Source organism: Rhinichthys klamathensis, unplaced genomic scaffold (assembly GCF_029890125.1).
Source record: "Rhinichthys klamathensis goyatoka isolate OS25496 unplaced genomic scaffold, OSU_Roscu_1.1 h1tg000586l_1, whole genome shotgun sequence".
NCBI classification, from domain to species: Eukaryota; Metazoa; Chordata; class Actinopteri; order Cypriniformes; family Leuciscidae; genus Rhinichthys; species Rhinichthys klamathensis.
Window position 1 is genome coordinate 57501 of NW_026607046.1, and position 19269 is coordinate 76769.

General features: G+C 42.4%; 1 protein-coding gene across 1 annotated transcript in view; it reads right to left on the reverse strand.

Annotated features, from left to right (window-relative positions):
* ppp1r16b (protein phosphatase 1, regulatory subunit 16B) overlaps positions 1 to 18879 on the reverse strand; it is a 70667-nt gene extending 51788 nt beyond the window's left edge. The window contains exon 1 of the mRNA XM_056240288.1: positions 18762 to 18879. The gene's annotated coding sequence lies outside the window, so the exon portion shown is untranslated. The remainder of the gene's footprint in view (positions 1 to 18761) is intronic.
* Positions 18880 to 19269: the final 390 nt, after the last annotated feature.

The window sequence follows — 19269 nt, forward strand, 5'->3', positions numbered from 1 at the left end:
CGAGCGCCCCCGCTCGGGCCGGAGCGGAGCTGTATGGGCCCAGCTGGTTCATTTGTGATGCAAAGGCGCCATCTAGTGGGAACACTAGAGGCAACATGCAGGGGTTTGGAGGGATTTCCTCTCTCTGCAGTGTGAAGTTTTCTTTGCGGAGAGAGGTCTTCTCTCCAAAACGAATTCATTTGATTCGTAGCTTTGTGTGTTTTGTGTTGGGCAAACACTGGGGCCAAAGCCTTTATTGACAGAGTGAGGGAAACATAGTGTGGTGTCCACTGTGTCCGACTACTGACTCGACAGTGACCCGACTACTGACTGGACAGTGACCCGACTACTGACTGGACAGTGACCCGACTACTCACTCGACTACTGACTCGACAACTGACTCAACAGTGACTCGACAGTGACCCGACTACTGACTCAACAGTGACACGACTACTGACTCGACAGTGACCGGACTACTGACTCGACTACTGACTCGACAGTGACCCGACTACTGACTCGACTACTGACCCGACTACTGACTCAACTACTGACTTGACTACTGACCCGACTACTGACTCGACAGTGACCCGACTACTGACTCGACTACTGACTCGACTACTGACCCGACAGTGACCCGACTACTGACCCAACTGCTGACTCGACTACTGACTCGACAGTGACCCGACTACTGACTCGACAGTGACCCGACAACTGACCCGACTGCTGACTCGACTACTGACTCGACAGTGACCCGACAACTGACCCGACTGCTGACTCGACTACTGACTCGACTACTGACTCGACTGCTGACTCGACTACTGACTCGACTACTGACCCGACAGTGACTCGACTACTGACCCGACTACTAACTCGACTACTGACTCGACAGTGACCCGACTACTGACTCGACTGCTGACTCGATTACTGACTCGACTACTGACCTGACAGTGACTCGACTACTGACCCGACTACTAACTCGACTACTGACCCGACAGTGACCCGACTACTGACCCGACTGCTGACTCGACTACTGACCCGACTACTGACTCGACAGTGACCCGACTACTGACTCGACAGTGACCCGACAACTGACCCGACTGCTGACTCGACTACTGACCCGACTACTGACTCGACAGTGACCCGACTACTGACTCGACAGTGACTCGACTACTGACCCGACAGTGACTCGACTACTGACCCGACTACTAACTCGACTACTGACTCGACAGTGACCCGACTACAGACCCGACTGCGGACCCAACTGCTGACCCGACTACTGACCCGACTACTGACCCGACTGCTGACCCTACCGCTGACACGATTGCTGACTCGACTACTGACTTGACTGCTGACCCGACTGCTGACCCGACAACTGACTCGACAGTGACCCGACTAATGACCCGACTGCTGACTCGACTACTGACTCGGCAGTGACTCGACTACTGACCCGACAGTGACTCGACTACTGACCCGACTACTAACTCGACTACTGACTCGACAGTGACCCGACTACTGACTCGACTACTGACCCGACTACTGACCCGACTGCTGACCCTACCGCTGGCACGATTGCTGACTCGACTACTGACTTGACTGCTGACCCGACTGCTGACCCGACTACTGACTCGACAGTGACCCGACTACTGACTCGACAGTGACCCGACTACTGACTCGACAGTGACTCGACTACTGACCCGACAGTGACTCGACTACTGACCCGACTACTAACTCGACTACTGACTCGACAGTGACCCGACTACAGACCCGACTGCGGACCCAACTGCTGACCCGACTACTGACCCGACTACTGACCCGACTGCTGACCCTACCGCTGACACGATTGCTGACTCGACTACTGACTTGACTGCTGACCCGACTGCTGACCCGACAACTGACTCGACAGTGACCCGACTACTGACCCGACTGCTGACTCGACTACTGACTCGGCAGTGACTCGACTACTGACCCGACAGTGACTCGACTACTGACCCGACTACTAACTCGACTACTGACTCGACAGTGACCCGACTACTGACTCGACTACTGACCCGACTACTGACCCGACTGCTGACCCTACCGCTGACACGATTGCTGACTCGACTACTGACTTGACTGCTGACCCGACTGCTGACCCGACTACTGACTCGACAGTGACCCGACTACTGACTCGACAGTGACCCGCTGACACGATTGCTGACTCGACTACTGACCCGACTGCTGACCCGACTACTGACTCGACAGTGACCCGACTACTGACTCGACAGTGACCCGACTACTAGGGATGGGCATTATTAATCGACGATCGATAATTGATCATTAAGAATTTCGTCGATCATGTTAATTTGTTATCGATAAAAAAATAAAAATAAAAAAAAAAAATCCTTTCCTCTAAATCCTCGCTTGCCTGGCTTATGCTACTCCGAGCTATGTCTGAACTTTGTATTTTGAGCACTTCTTGCGTTGCTTTTGCCTCTTCACGATGACTCGCTTGGTTTAGTCCTCAGTTGTAAGTCGCTTTGGATAAAAGCGTCTGCTAAATGACTAAATGTAAATGTAAATGTAATATGGTTGCGTTGCGTAATGTGAGCCTTGAAGCAATGAACCGCTGGATTGCACCACTGCAGACGGGTGGAAAGTAAACGGAATAAGTTGTTTCCCGGGCTGGTCAAGTTAGCGCAGAGGTACCTGTGCATCCCGGCAACGTCAGTCCCCTCAGAGCGGGTGTTTTCGGCGGCTGGACTGAAGAGTTTGTTTACACTCGACCTCGACGCGTCCGCACTAGCACGAGCAAAGGTGCGCGAGGCAAAAATGACGTCATTGCGGTATTCGGCGTTTTACAGGCGAGCGCGTGGAGTATAAACGCCTCGTCCGTTTGCGGAGACTCACGCTGCAGAGCCAGGCAAAAGTATAAACGAGGCTTGACGGTCACCATGTTGCGGTCGCGTCTGACCCCAGGCCCAGTCCATGTCATCAACATGCTTATCTTTCTCAACAAAAATCAGTAGACTGGTGCAGAAGTTTTATGTGAGTTAATAGATATTTTTTTTGAGGCTTTGTTAAGTAGCCTAATTTGTTGCTAGGTAGGCTAATCTCTCTCACACTCTTTCTCGACTTCGTACCTTGGATAGTTTTGAGTTACATTGAGTATTATTATGTTTTTGGTTAAGTTATTGTTTAACATGATTTTTTTTATTATTATTTTGGAACAAACGATCGGGTCTCTGTTTGAGGACGCCAACTCGCAGCTGCAGGTTTTGTTGCTTTTTAGAGCACCGCAGCGCATATTTCAAGTTTAGCCGAATGTCCAGTTTAACTGCCGCAAGTTGATTATCTTGTAATAAAGATCTCATCGAGGAAAAACACGCTGTATTTTTGTATTTTCATTGCATTTTTAATTTATAAAAAGTTAAATAAATAATTAATTTTAATATATAAAAAATATTAATGATTAATCGATAGTCGATCGTTAATTCTCCCGACGATCGACTAAGAAAATTTAATCGAATGCCCATCCCTACCGACTACTGACCCGACTGCTGACTCGACTACTGACCCGACTACTGACTCGACAGTGACCCGACTACTGACCCGACTACTGACTCGGCAGTGACTCGACTACTGACCCGACAGTGACTCGACTACTGACCCGACTACTAACTCGACTACTGACTCGACAGTGACCCGACTACTGACTCGACTACAGACCCGACTGCTGACTCGACTGCTGACCCGACTGCTGACCCTACCGCTGACACGATTGCTGACTCGACTGCTGACCCGACTGCTGACCCGACTACTGACCCGACTACTGACCCGACTACTGACTCGACAGTGACCCGACTACTGACCCGACTGCTGACTCGACTACTGACCCGACTACTGACTCGACAGTGACCCGACTACTGACCCGACTGCTGACTCGACTACTGACTCGGCAGTGACTCGACTACTGACCCGACAGTGACTCGACTACTGACCCGACTACTAACTCGACTACTGACTCGACAGTGACCCGACTACTGACTCGACTACTGACCCGACTACAGACCCGACTGCTGACTCGACTGCTGACCCGACTACTGACCCGACTACTGACCTGACTGCTGACCCGACTGCTGACCCTACCGCTGACACGATTGCTGACTCGACTGCTGACCCGACTGCTGACCCGACTACTGACCCGACTGCTGACTCAACTACTGACTTGACTGCTGACCCGACTACTGACCCGACTGCTGACCTGACGACTGACCCGACTGCTGACTCAACTACTGACTTGACTGCTGACCCGACTACTAACTCGACTACTGACTTGACAGTGACCCGACTACTGACCCGACTACTGACTCGACAGTGACCCGACTACTGACTCGACTACTGACCCGACTACAGACCCGACTGCTGACTCGACTACTGACCCGACTACTAACTCGACTACTGACTCGACAGTGACCCGACTACTGACTCGACTACTGACCCGACTACAGACCCGACTGCTGACTCGACTGCTGACCCGACTACTGACCCGACTGCTGACCCGACTGCTGACCCTACCGCTGACACGATTGCTGACTCGACTGCTGACCCGACTGCTGACCCGACTGCTGACCCGACTACAGACCCGACTGCTGACCCTACCGCTGACACGATTGCTGACTCGACTGCTGACCCGACTGCTGACTCGACTGCTGACCCGACTGCTGACCCGACTGCTGACCCTACCGCTGACACGATTGCTGACTCGACTGCTGACCCGACTGCTGACCCGACTACTGACCCGACTGCTGACTCAACTACTGACTTGACTGCTGACCCGACTACTGACCCGACTGCTGACCTGACGACTGACCCGACTACTGACTCTACTGACCCGACTACTGACTCTACTGACCTGACTGCTGACTCGACTACTGACCCGACTACTGACATTATCGAGCGGTGTGGACTCGCCTTTAAACGGACAAATCAAAGGATTCGTCAGTTTCTGCTTGAATACGAAGCGCAGTCCAACTAGGACAAGAAATCCAGCCTGAATACAACAACCTTCAAGGACAGAGAGAGAGAGAGTGTGTGTGTGTGTGTGTGTGTGTGTGTGTGTGTGTGTGTGTGTGTGTGTGTGTGATTGTCAGTGTTAGTTCAGGCTCTTTCTGGGTCAGATTTTCCCCAGTTATCAGCCAAATCAGGCCAGCTATAGAATTAGAAAGACACACAGAAAGTGGAAAGAAACACACAAGCTTCGGTAGAACGGCGAGGTCAGAGGTCGTGCCGGCGTGATGTCATCAGATCAGAAGTGATCACCTGACCGGTGAGAGTCACGGATCACCTGTCACTCATCTGTAATGATGAGCAGGCACAGAGACACGGAGGATTATTATCCGTCAGATGTAGTGAAGGCCTCTATGAATAATTAATAAGCCCAATTAGATTAAAACATCAGTTATTGATCACATCAGCCTCAGATTTCATGAGCGTATTCACTGAACCAAGAACGAAAGCATGTCCACAAAACTATGATACGAACAAACCAGGAGACGCTAATGCACAGATTATGATCATCTGAGAGTGTAAAATATCTATTCTATAAAATATAAATATATCTGTATATAAAATATTTAAAATCAATTTCAATTATTCATTTTTTTCAGGCCACATCTTTATTAATTGAACTCATGATCCATTTAAAAAGAAAAAAAGGGTTAAAAAACAGAATTTAATTAAAAAATAGATTTTTTTTTGTCAGCTAAATTATTTTATAATATTAATATTTAATAATAGTTAATATTTCAAGTTTTCCATGGTTCTCTGATGTTCATTTGACATGCAGGTCAACAAATAAAATATTTCAGTGTTTTGACTGTTTCGAAAAATATTTATTTTCATTTTTATAAATTAATGATCAGCTTTGCAGAAACTCACGAACCCTCTTGTGAAGCTGAAGTCTGCGTTAAATTATTAAAACAGAATCTAGAAAACAAAATTTAGGGAGAGAATAAAAGCAGTGAGTCCAGTGGAAAACGGGAAAGGCGTGTGTGTTTGTTTTGTCTATTTCAGGCCGTTGTGACCGCAGCTGTTCCTCACACACACACACACACACACACACATCACTGAAGCCGCTCATTTAGGAGAAAGATTGTGCATTTATTTCTGAAAGATGTGAGCAGGCCAAACCGTCCACAGACAGACGATTGTTCCTGCGGTCCGACGCAAAACCTGGGGCGGATCTGAGTGTGTGTGTGTGAAGATAAATCACAGCACAGAAATAAAACATTAAATTCCATGCAAACACGCGCAAATATGATCCTCAATCATGAATTATGATTGTGTAAAGCGCAATGTTTGCAATGCTAAAAACACAGATGGAATCCAGTCATAAAAATGGAATTAAATTGTTGTTTTGTCGTTTGTCGCTTTAAATCCTCGAGCTCTTAAAGCAGGATTGATTCTGATTGGCTGTTAATGTTTTTACGTTTATCAGCTAGAAAATAAAATCGCTCTGAAAGTGATTCGAACGATATCGTTACCATATCATATTCTTTTATATTCGCAACCAACTAAAATTGTACGATTATACTTAAAGGTGCTCTACGTAACTTTTAGCGGCCTCTAGTGGTGATGTTTCAGATTGCAACCAAATTTTACAAAAGTGCTCGTGCTCGAACTCATAGACAATACCGTCTATTACGCAAATATCTCGGCGAATACTTGACGGATTGACGGCTCGTTGGGACCATCTAGTCGAGCTGAAAAGAACCATATAAGTTCCATAGTTTTTGGTGGTGTTTTCGCGGAGATATTAGCAGAAAACCATCGGGCGCGCTGCAAAATTGGGGACGCCGGTGACGTCACGATCTCAGAAGAAAATCGCTCGTATCTCTGGAACGCAAAGACCCAGTAGAGCTCAAATTCGGGGGAGGAGGTCCCAGGGGAACCCTTGCCCCAACGCTAGAGTGGCGGGCCTCGGGGACGCCCCCTACCGGATCGCCGTTCGCTGGGACCCCCGATTTCGAACGGCTATAACTCGGGGAGCCGGGCGAGTTGGACCTCGGGGGTGGGCTCGTTCGAAAGGCCCCGTCCAGCACTACGGACGATTAGAGTCTTGGGAATATTGATCAAAGATTGACTGAGATATAAGCCGAAAAACGCGCGCCTTTAACCGGACGTAACTCCCTGACGTCTACAATAGACTGTATATAAGGAGAGAGGCTCGGGAGCGCGCATGCACGTCACATCCGGTGGATTTCGCAGTAAATCCGACCCGGAGACTTCACATAGAAATAGGAATACTGGCCTTCAGAGGTAATAGCAAAACCCGACAAGTGGATCATTGTAATGTGTGATTACAACCCCTTCACACACAGGCAATAAAAAAAGGATTCATTTTAGAAGAAAAGTTCCATATAGCACCTTTAAAGGATTAGTTCACTTTAAAAAAAAACTTGCTGATAATTTACTCACCCCCATGTCATCCAAGATGTCCATGTCTTTGTTTCTTCAGTCGAAAAGAAATTAAGGTTTTTGATGAAAACATTCCAGGATTTTTCTCCATATAATGCACTTTACTGGGCAGCAAACGGTTCAAGGTCCAAATGACAGTTTCAGTGCAAACTGTTCAAATGGCTTTAAACGACACCAGACGATGAATAATGGTCTTATCAAGCGAAAAGATCGGTCATTTCAAAAATAAATAACAAAGTTTAAGTTTTATAAGCTCAAATCCTCGCCTTGCTCTGTTCTGTGTGACTCTCCTGTTCGAACTCGTTCATCAAAATGAACGAATCTTTTTCCGAGTCAATTCGTTCATTTCGTTCGTTAAATGAACCAAATGACTCGAAAAAAGATTTGTTCATTTTGATGAATGAGTTCGAACAGGAGAGTCACGAACTTGCATCACAGAACAGAGAAAGGCGAGCATTTGACATTATTAAACTTAAACTTTGTTATTTATTTTTTAAATGACCGATCTTTTCGCTTGATAAGACCATTATTCATCGTCTGGTGTCGTTTAAAGCCATTTGAACAGTTTGCACTGAAACTGTCATTTGGACCTTTAACCGTTTGCTGCCCAGTAAAGTGCATTATATGGAGAAAAATCCTGGAATGTTTTCATCAAAAACCTTAATTTCTTTTCGACTGAAGAAAGAAAGACATGGACATCTTGGATGACATGGGGGTGAGTACATTATCAGCAAAAGTTTTTTTTAAAGTGAACTACTCCTTTAAGTTATCATTAGTTAGACTATTGTTTCTACTGTCCGACGCAAAACACGGGACGGATCTGACTGTGTGTGGACATAAATCACAGTGCAGAAATAAAAGATTCAATGCAAACATGCGCAAATCAATCACAACATAATTATGAATGTGTAAAGCACAATGTTTCAGACTGACGGCATAAATAGGGCCCAACGATTTCTGCAATGCAAAAAAAAAACAGATTGAATCTAGTCATAAAAATGGAATTATAATGTTGAATTTGGCAAAATCAAATGAATAAATCAAATGTAGAGCGAAAACGAAAACTAGTGTCGACACAGACGCACAATATCGCTCCGTTTATTCTCAGATTTGTCGTCTGTCACTTTAAATGCTCATTAAAGCAGGATGGATTCTGATTGGCTGTTGATGTTTTTATCGTTCATCAGCTGGAGAATAAATCGCTCTGAAAGTGATTCCAACGATATTGTTCCTGTTGTTCTCGTTATAGTCGTGCTGTAACAAATTGTACGATTATACTTAAGTTATCGCCCTTTATATCCAACTGTGACATGGACTAGTGTCTGTGAATATTAAAGCACGAAAATACTCAGTTTGCATGTTATAATAATAAAAATAATAGTTTAAAATGTTTTAATTTAAACGTTTAATTCTCTTAAATATGTTGTGCAGTACTTTGTTTATAAGAAAGAAAAGAATGTGACTAAATTTATTAAATTGTTTAACTAAAACTTTATATGCATTCATTTGATTATCACTATTTTTGATAATAAATTTGTATTAAATCATTTAAAAAAAATTATACAGAAAAATGTATACACAGAATTTCTGTACACATGGTTAAAAGATTAATAAATGATTAAACTGTTTTATGAATTCAATTGACTAGACATACTTTTTGATAAACTGTTATTAAATTAAAATGGAAAATATGGAATTTGGGAGAAAAAAAAACAATAGGGATCATCATCAAGACATTCCCAAAAGCGCTCCAACATTTCCTTATTGCTGGTCAATCCATATTTCCTGTCATAACTCATAACTTCACGGTGATGATGTCACTCACACACACCGAGCTCATAAGTCTCCCAGAATGCCGCTGTTCTCTCCTCCACTGCTCTTCTAAATGTCAGAGTAAACTGAAGACGATCCTCTGTAGATTTACAGCTAATTAAAGACCGTCGTTCTCTCGTCTGTGCTGAAGCGAAGCATGCTGGGAGATATTCCTGCTGTTAGTGTAATGACTGAGCTTTCATTAATGTTTCACACTGGCTGGACGATCAGAAGAGCAGAGCGGTGTCGGGACTGAAGAGGACCAATGAACATATGGATGCAGACGACGACATCATCTCTGAATAACCAACACACACACACACTCATACACACATCTGGACATCATAACTACTGTACACACCACTCTGGCAGCTGCTCACTGACACACACACTTACAAACACACATACACACACACACACTTGCAAACACTCATACACACTTACAAACACACATACACACACACACACACTTACAAACACTCATACACACATCTGGACATCATAACTACTGTACACACCACTCTGGCAGCTGCTCACTGACACACACACTTACAAACACACATACACACACACACACTTGCAAACACTCATACACACTTACAAACACACATACACACACACACACACTTACAAACACTCATACACACATCTGGACATCATAACTACTGTACACACCACTCTGGCAGCTGCTCACTGACACACACACTTACAAACACACATACACACACACACACTTGCAAACACTCATACACACTTACAAACACACATACACACACACACACACTTACAAACACTCATACACACATCTGGACATCATAACTACTGTACACACCACTCTGGCAGCTGCTCACTGACACACACACACACTTACAAACACACATACACACACACACACTTACAAACACTCACACACACTTACAAACACTCATACACACATCTGGACACCATAACTACTGTACACACCACTCTGGCAGCTGCTCACTGACACACACACACACACTTACAAACACACATACACACTTACAAACACTCATACACACACACGCAGTTACAAACACTCATATACACACACACACACTTACAAACACTCATACACACATCTGGACATCATAACTACTGTACACACCACTCTGGCAGCTGCTCACTGACACACACACACACACACTTACAAACACTCATACACACTTACAAACACTCATACACACACACACACTTACAAACACACACACACACACACACACACACACACACTTACAAACACTCACACACACACACACACACTTACAAACACACACACACACACACACACACACACACACACACACTTACAAACACTCACACACACACACACACACTTACAAACACTCATACACACATCTGGATAGCATAACTACTGTACACACCACTCTGGCAGCTGCTCACTGACACACACACTTACAAACACACATAAACACACACACACTTACAAACACTCATACACACACACACACTTACAAACACTCATACACACACACACACACTTACAAACACTCATACACACATCTGGACATCATAACTACTGTACACACCACTCTGGCAGCTGCTCACTGACACACACACACACACACACTTACAAACACTCATACACACACACACAAACACACACTTACAAACACTCATACACACTTACAAACACTCATACACACACACACACTTACACACACACACACACACACACACACTTACAAACACTCATACACACACACACACTTACAAACACTCATACACACACACACACTTACAAACACTCATACACACTCATACACACTTACAAACACTCATACACACACACACACTTACAAACACTCACACACACTTACACTCCTCCTGCCTGGTACAGGAAGGTACAAGTAAAGTCCGTGAGAATGAAGCACTCAGAATATCTGACCCTGAACCCGTTTAACCTGTGGAGCAAATAAACATTCAGATCCGAGTCTGAAGAAGAACAGAAGAGCAGAGGAAGAAGAGCAGAGGAAGAAGAGCGAGAACCGTTTTAGCCTCTACATTAATAACGAAACTTCCGACCTGAGATGTGCAGCATCAGCTCTGACATCATCGCCCTGCAGGAGTCTCAGTCTCCAGAGCGGCTCACACTGTCACTCTGAGAGAGTTCATGCAACTAGTTGCCAAGACAGAGTGTAACTTACAGTGAGTTGTTTAAATAAGGAATAACTGGCGACGGGAAGAGGGAGTGCATCATTCCTCTGAGAACTCCTACAGTTCCACGCCTCAAACACTGTTCAGATGCTGCAGTTCAAGACGTGTGTGTGGGTCTCTGCACTCTCATGAAGGACTACTGTCTCACGCATCGCACACCAAACCTCGACTTAAAAACTACTTTGATTTAGTTCGGACTAAAGTTTTAGTGCTGGGCAACGATTAATCACATCCAAAATAAAAGTTTGTGTTTACATAATGTGTGTGTGTGTGTACTGTGTATAATTATTTTGTATATAAATACACACACATGCATGTATATATTTAAGAAAAATGTGTTATTTATATATAAAATATTTATATACATTATAAATTATGTATAAATATATATACATGCAAATGTTTCTTAGATACATGCATGTGTATTTATATATTCAAAATAATTATACACAGTACACACAAACTTTTATTTCGGATGCGCCGAGCACTAAGAGACACATTTCTGCTTCAGTCAAAGTGCATGTAAACTGTAACATCGGTTTACCACATTTGTCGAGGATTTACAGTATAAAGCAAAACCTGTTGCATGGAAGAAAATGATGAACCTTCAACCTCATTAAATCTGACACATGTGTTCCTTATCAGAATTACATAACTCTAACAACACACATGCTTGGACTCTAATATGATGGTGCAGGGATAATAATGAGGAACTGCTTATCTTGAGCTGACACACACGTTTATGGCTAGACTATATCTAAATACATCAACACCAGCAGAGTGCATCAGAAACTAAACATCAAATCAACGGTGATTATTTCATGTAATGCATATGAGCTACAGCAGGCAAAATGGGACATGCATGTAATCTCTGGAGTGGTTGTGTGTGTGTTGGCTCATGTTCACACAACAACAATGCAAGGAAAGTCTTCTACAAAGTCCCTTCGGCACCAGCAGCTTCCTCTCACACACACACACACACACACACACACAGTTCCTGGGCCGGCCTGTGAGGTCATTTCCTGTACAGGGTGTAACGCTGTATCCGATTGGCTGACGGCCTCATTATTAAGGGCACATGGGGCAGAAACGAATGTAAACACAAACACATTCATACACAGTCTGATGGGGTAAAAGCCACAGTCGACCGCACATGCACAGCATCAACCATCTTGCCGTAGTTTTATGCAACCCAGATCCTGGGTCAGACGTAACAACCCAGTGTTTGGGTAGTTTTTGTATAACCCAGATCCTGGGTCGGACGTAACAACCCAGTGTGTGGGTAGTTTTTGTGTTACCCAGATTCTGGGTCAGACGTAACAACCCAGTGTTTGGGTAGTTTTTATGCAACCCAGATCCTGGGTCAGACGTAACAAGCCAGTGTTTGAGTAGTTTTTGTGTTACCCAGATTCTGGGTCAGACGTAACAACCCAGTGTTTGGGTAGTTTTTATGTAACCCAGATCCTGGGTCAGACGTTACAACCCAGTGTTTGGGTAGTTTTTGTGTTACCCAGATTCTGGGTCAGACGTAACAACCCAGTGTTTGGGTAGTTTTTATGCAACCCAGATCCTGGGTCAGACGTAACAAGCCAGTGTTTGAGTAGTTTTTGTGTTACCCAGATTCTGGGTCAGACGTAACAACCCAGTGTTTGGGTAGTTTTTATGTAACCCAGATTCTGGGTCAGACGTTACAACCCAGTGTTTGGGTAGTTTTTATGTAACCCAGATCCTGGGTCAGACGTTACAACCCAGTGTTTGGGTAGTTTTTATGTAACCCACATCCTGGGTCAGACGTAACAACCCAGTGTTTGGGTCGTTTTTATGTAACCCAGATCCTGGGTCAGACGTAACAACCCAGGGGTTGAGTTATTAATCGCAGGCTTTTTGCAACCTATTAAGGAGAGAGAGCAGTGCAGGTCCATGAAATTGTACATTTTATTTTATCTATAAATTCATTATTGTTCTGTATATCATTTAATTTTATGCAAAGCAACCGTCACGCTGACAACAGAGACTGGTCGATTACTCTTGAATTACTTCTAAATAGGGGTGTAACGGTACATGTATTCGTATTGAACCGTTTCGGTTCGAGGCTTCCGGTTCGGTATACATACATTCGCATACAAACGGAACGATTCCTTGGACCATTTTTCCTGCCGACAAAATTCGCGCTGGCGCGATCACCACAACGTTGCGCAACATCAAATGGCAAGCGTAATGAAACCGGAACGAAACTGCGCTATTGTGCTTCACGGATCGTTTATCAGTTCGGAGTTCGGACCTCTATGGTTCGGACCAGCAGCATCTGTGCAGCGAGAGCCGATCTCGATCAAGCGACACTGTTACAACCGTTACAACACAGCGCTAAGAGATCCAGTAAAGAAAACATTTGAGTTCGCCACTGAAGTAATAACATCGCTGCGAGATCTAGTGAGAAGCATTCACATTTCTCAGTTATTAACCGTAGATCTCTATTAGATCAAACAGCGCTGACGTGGACACCAGGAGAAACATTGTGCCGTGAATGAACTAGTAATACTTTACGTCCACAGACCAGCAACATCCACCATGAATTTAATATAGTAACACTAACTGTAACCAGTTTGGCTGGAATAGTGAAATGCTTTCAAGTACTTCACACATCTTTTTCCAGCTCTTCAAAACTCAAATATTATATAAATAAATAGCCTATATGAAGAGTTCAGATGCAAAAGCCTCTATAAGTGCCATTTGAAATTTTCTTCTAGAAATTAGAATAATCATTTTTATGAAGCTTGTACATTTAAGTTCAGTAATTTCACTCAAATGACAATTAATAGGCAATCTTCATTGCCATTTAAGTGAAATTACTGAACTTAAATATACAAGCTTGATAAAAATGATCATTCTAAGAAAATTTCAAATGGCTTTTGTATCTAAACTCTTCATAAATTTAAATGTTATTTTTAATGTGATGACCAAAACAATATTTGTTCATCCTTCAAAGATGACCCCCATTTATAAACCTGAAAGTTTCAAGATGTAGGAAAACTCACTTATTTAAAAAATATTTTTTCTTTTAACAAATAGGAAATTTTTCTGGCATTTCTTACTTTTTGCTGTATCGAAAACGTACCGAACCGTGACTTTAAAACCGAGGTACGTACCGAACCGTGATTTTTGTGTACCGTTACACCCCTACTTCTAAATGTTTAATTTTTACTACTAATATTTGTTAAATGAGCTTAAATGTATGCAATATGTATTTAAAACTATATAAAATATGCCATACTGTAATAAAAGGAATTCTCATGCAAACAAGTGGTTGTGTGGAGTATTTTTTTTTAAAGTTTAGAGGATTTAAGTTAATCCGTAAACAATAATTCATGTTTGAAGTAAAAAAGGAAGAGAAGAAAAAAAAAAAGCTAGTACTATAGTAAAAATGAATCAACCTAGTGTGCTGGGTTAAATAAACAACCGAATCTGTGTAAAATTAACCCCACATGTGTTCTGTCCTATATTTACCCAGGCCTTGGGTTGTTTTTAACCCAGTGTTTTTTAGAGTGTGACAAGCCTTTTGACACATAAAATGGAAAAGCCCCTGTGCTGATGTGAGCAAAGTCTGCCTAGAAAAGACAACAATTAAGAGAAAAACATTCGTGAAGGATTTGTGAAGCAAACTAGAGTAGTTCAATGCAAATGTGTGACACAAGAGTGACATAAGTTGTGTGAGTTACACAGTAAGTCTATTGACTTCAAATCTGATGAAGTTTGCATCTGTTATTTCCCTGTTTATTAAGATAAGATGATAAAGAAATGATCTTTTTTGCACGCTGACTTGTCTTGGCGATCACTGAAATGTGTCGCATTGCAAAACAACCCTACATCATCCAAAAGCACACACACACACACACACAGTCTTAATCCGATCCACCCACGTTAATCTGTAAACCGCGGTGTAAACAGGGCTGTCCTCAGATTAAAGCAGCACAAACCTGGGTCAGTGTTAAACTCAGCGACTGCAGGTGTTTGTGAGAATCGGTTTAGAAAACCGCTTTTGATGTCAATCCCCGTGTGTGTGCGGAGCATATTTATTCATAAAGACAGCGTCTGCTTTACCCAGCCATCCTGCTGTTAATATTACATGAGTAACAATCTCATTTCTGCCGCTGGAATTATTCATCAGCGCAAACTCGTACGCCGACACCAAATCAAAACACTGACACGCATATGCATGCTAACAACATCAACAACATCAGAGCGATCATCACGGGACACTTCAAGCTAACGAGTGGGAAACGAACTAAAGACGTGTTCAACAAGACGAATATTAATTATTACCCATCTAGTATTGGTAGGTTTAGGATTAGTTGTGGGGGAGGGGTTATGATTAGGGGAGGGGTTATAATTGGGGGAGGAGTCAGGATTAGGGGTGGAGTCAGTATTAGGGGAGGAGTTATGATTAGAGGATTTGTTACACCAGTAGGTGGCGACAAGTGACTGTTAAAAATGTATTGGTCATTAGCCCCTTTCACACAGAAATCCTGGTAAATTACAGTAAAATGACTTTTAGGATTACTTTACCGGTAAATACACAAATATGGTGTTCACAGAAGCAACGGCTTCTGGCTTTTTATCGGTGAGACCATTCACACACCAGCAGCAAAATATCGGTAAATTCTGATCCAAAAAATGATCTTTAAACGGCACGCAAATTGCCAGGAACCAAATTACTGGTATTTTTGAAAAGGTCCTGATCACATATGATCTGTTACTGGTAATTTACCAGTTAAGACAGTGTGAAAGGGGACATTGAATCATTCATTCAAGAGATTCGTTCAAAAACACTGATTCATCCAGTAATGTATTTATAAGTGAGTCATTGAATCATCCATTCAATCCGATTTTTTTTAAATAATTCATACAACTTGATTAAACATTTTAAATAGATTGCAGCAATTATTAACATTTTCTCAGAACCTCTAGTAAATTACATGTTATGTTTAGTTGTCTATTTTCTGTTCAGAATCATATGGAAGCTTATTTCCACCATAGAATTTAAAACGATAATTGCGACTTTCTCACAATTGCGAGTTTACATCTCGCAATTTTGACTTTATTTCTCAGAATTGCAAGATATAAACTTGCAATTCTGACTTTTTTCCCTCCCAATTGTGAGTTTAGGCTATTTCTCGCAATTGTGAATTTAGATCTCGCAATTCTAAATTTATAACATGCAATTGCGAGTTTATATCTCGTAATTCTGACATCTTTTCTCAGAACTGTGAGATATAGGCCTAAACTCACAATTATAAGTTATATACTCAAGTTATAAATTCTAAGGAAAGAAAAAATACTTTTTTCCTCAGAATTGCGAGTTTATATCTCACGGTTCTGACTTTATAACTCGCAATTGCGACTTTATATCACTCAATTCTGAGATGTAAACTCGTAATTGTGAGAAAAAATGTCAGAATTGTGAGATAAAAAGTCGCTATTACCTTTTTTATTTTTATTCTGTGGCGGAAACAAGCTTCCATAGAATCATGATCTCGATTTGAAACAAAAAAAAATCGTGTTTCTCGATTTATCCCAAATAGTGCAGCTCCAACCGTTCCCAATAGGATTAATGCATTTGGAAAGCAGACAGGACGAATTTACTTTTCATGCCGACTTTAAAATGGGGGCGACGTCTGCAGCAGAGAAGATAAAATGTGTTCGTCTGACAGCTGCCAGTGTGTGTGTGTGTGTGTGTGTGTGTGTGCATAGGAGACAGCGCCGCAGGTAAACGGATCAGACAGGCAGAAACACACTCTGAAGGGTGTAGATCTGCATCCAATCACACACACATGTACCTGAACTCTTCATAAAGCATTTAAAGGTTACAAAAACTCTCACAAAAGCACCTGATCAAAAGAGAAGCTCAAATGCCACTGAAGTCTTGCTGTTTAAAGGACAGCGTCTTCAACCGGGTGTTTAATCTGACATCTCAATTTAACATCAGGCTTCAGTAGAGGAACGTTCTTGAGCGAGGTTATCTGTCTCTACAGGCATTTGATATTAAAGAAGTCAAACAATGCAGAGCAACCCATTAAAAACCAGAAGCCGTTATCTGTGCATGTTTATTACGAGCTAAAGGAAACTGCAGCTGATGTAAACGGTGATAAACGACTTTCTTCTGTCTGCACTGTCATTTTTTTAAACCAAGATTATTATTTTAGTTTTTAATATACTTCAAAACAAACCATGTGCAAATTCATGTCAACACCATTGATGAGTATTTTCTCCTTAAAACTGTAGTTTCCATGATTATTATTTTAGTCTTTCTACTTCAAATTTTTCATGTTCACTACATGTTTAATTCAACGTGTTTTAATTTAATTATAAGTCAAATTTAGTAGTGATTTCTGATGAAAATTTATTCTAAGTAAATCCTACATTTGTTTGAATGTCAAAATCACACTTCAGATTATATTTTCTGAGAAATAATGAATCATGAATGATTTGAGGTGAAGGACATAAAGAGTCTCTTTCGCTGAGAAAAAATGTTCTATGGAAAAAACACGGTTTTGAGGTCATTTACCTCGGTCGTACCATGGTATTCTTTGAAGTCTAAATGTAATATTAAGCATTCATATAAAAATACCATGGTATTACCACCCTTACACCACAGAGACTCTACTTTTTAACTCTGTTTACATTCCACAGATGTTTTATGTGGAAACTAAACACAGGATGTCATGTTATGATTGACATTTAACTTTACTGATGTAGTAGCGAACAAACCACACCATATCATCAAACACATGATTAACAATATTCTTTTCACAAAAGATAAACAAAACGATAATTTTAGCACAGTTCGACGTTACAATAGAAAACAGCGACGAGCGTCGCGTCAGAATCGATGATGAAAATAACGGTCCCGCATTGTACCAGCACGCGCTCTCAGATCTATACAAATATCGATTTATTGATTATTATCACACTACTCATCCTCATACAGACACACAACATCCCCCTGACTGAGAGCCAACTTGACCAACAACTCAAACCAAACACAGTCGAACAGAAACACCGCTAAAGCCGCATCGCGCGCGAATGCCGCAGTAAGAAAGTACACGAGCAAAACGAGCCGTTTTTAACGAACACAAGCGTTCACAAAGTTGCTGAGGAGCGAGACTGGAACGACCTCCATTCCTCCCTCCCGTGTCTGACTCCGATACCCGCCGATGAGGCGTCGAGCTCGGGCTGTTTTCTCTCCAACAGTTCCTGCAGAGAATCCCGCGGAAATAAGTTCTAGCGGCAGAATCCATGGTGACGTGTACGTGCCTACTTACCGCGCGCCGAAAGCCGTTATATTCCAAATGTATATATCGCGGGAAAGTGCGCTGATGTGTGGCGCGTGAAGTGAAGGAGCTCGAGCTTCAGACTGAAGTCACTCCTTCCGGGCGGGGCCAAAAACAGCGGCTCAATTCACTCACATCCTACAGGAAATTACTCTCATCTTCTTGACATTTCTGTCTGTCTGCTGATGTTGTTCTTAAAGTCACCATGAAATCAAAATTGACCATTCGTATGGAATATTGCAGTGTTTATTAATAAATAATATTCTTTTTTTATTATTCATGTGCCCTCTCACTGGTTTATGAGGGTTTTAAAAGACGAAATAGCTTGGATTTTTATTTTTAGAAACTAAGTAAGGGCTTTTGCTGACTGATTTTTTTTAGGATGAATGTTAAATTTGTCAAGCTGCATTAAAAGTTTAATTATAAAGTAGGTTCTTATTATAGAAACCGACATTCAGATTTAAAGCACCAAATCACATATTAGTTAATAAACTTACAA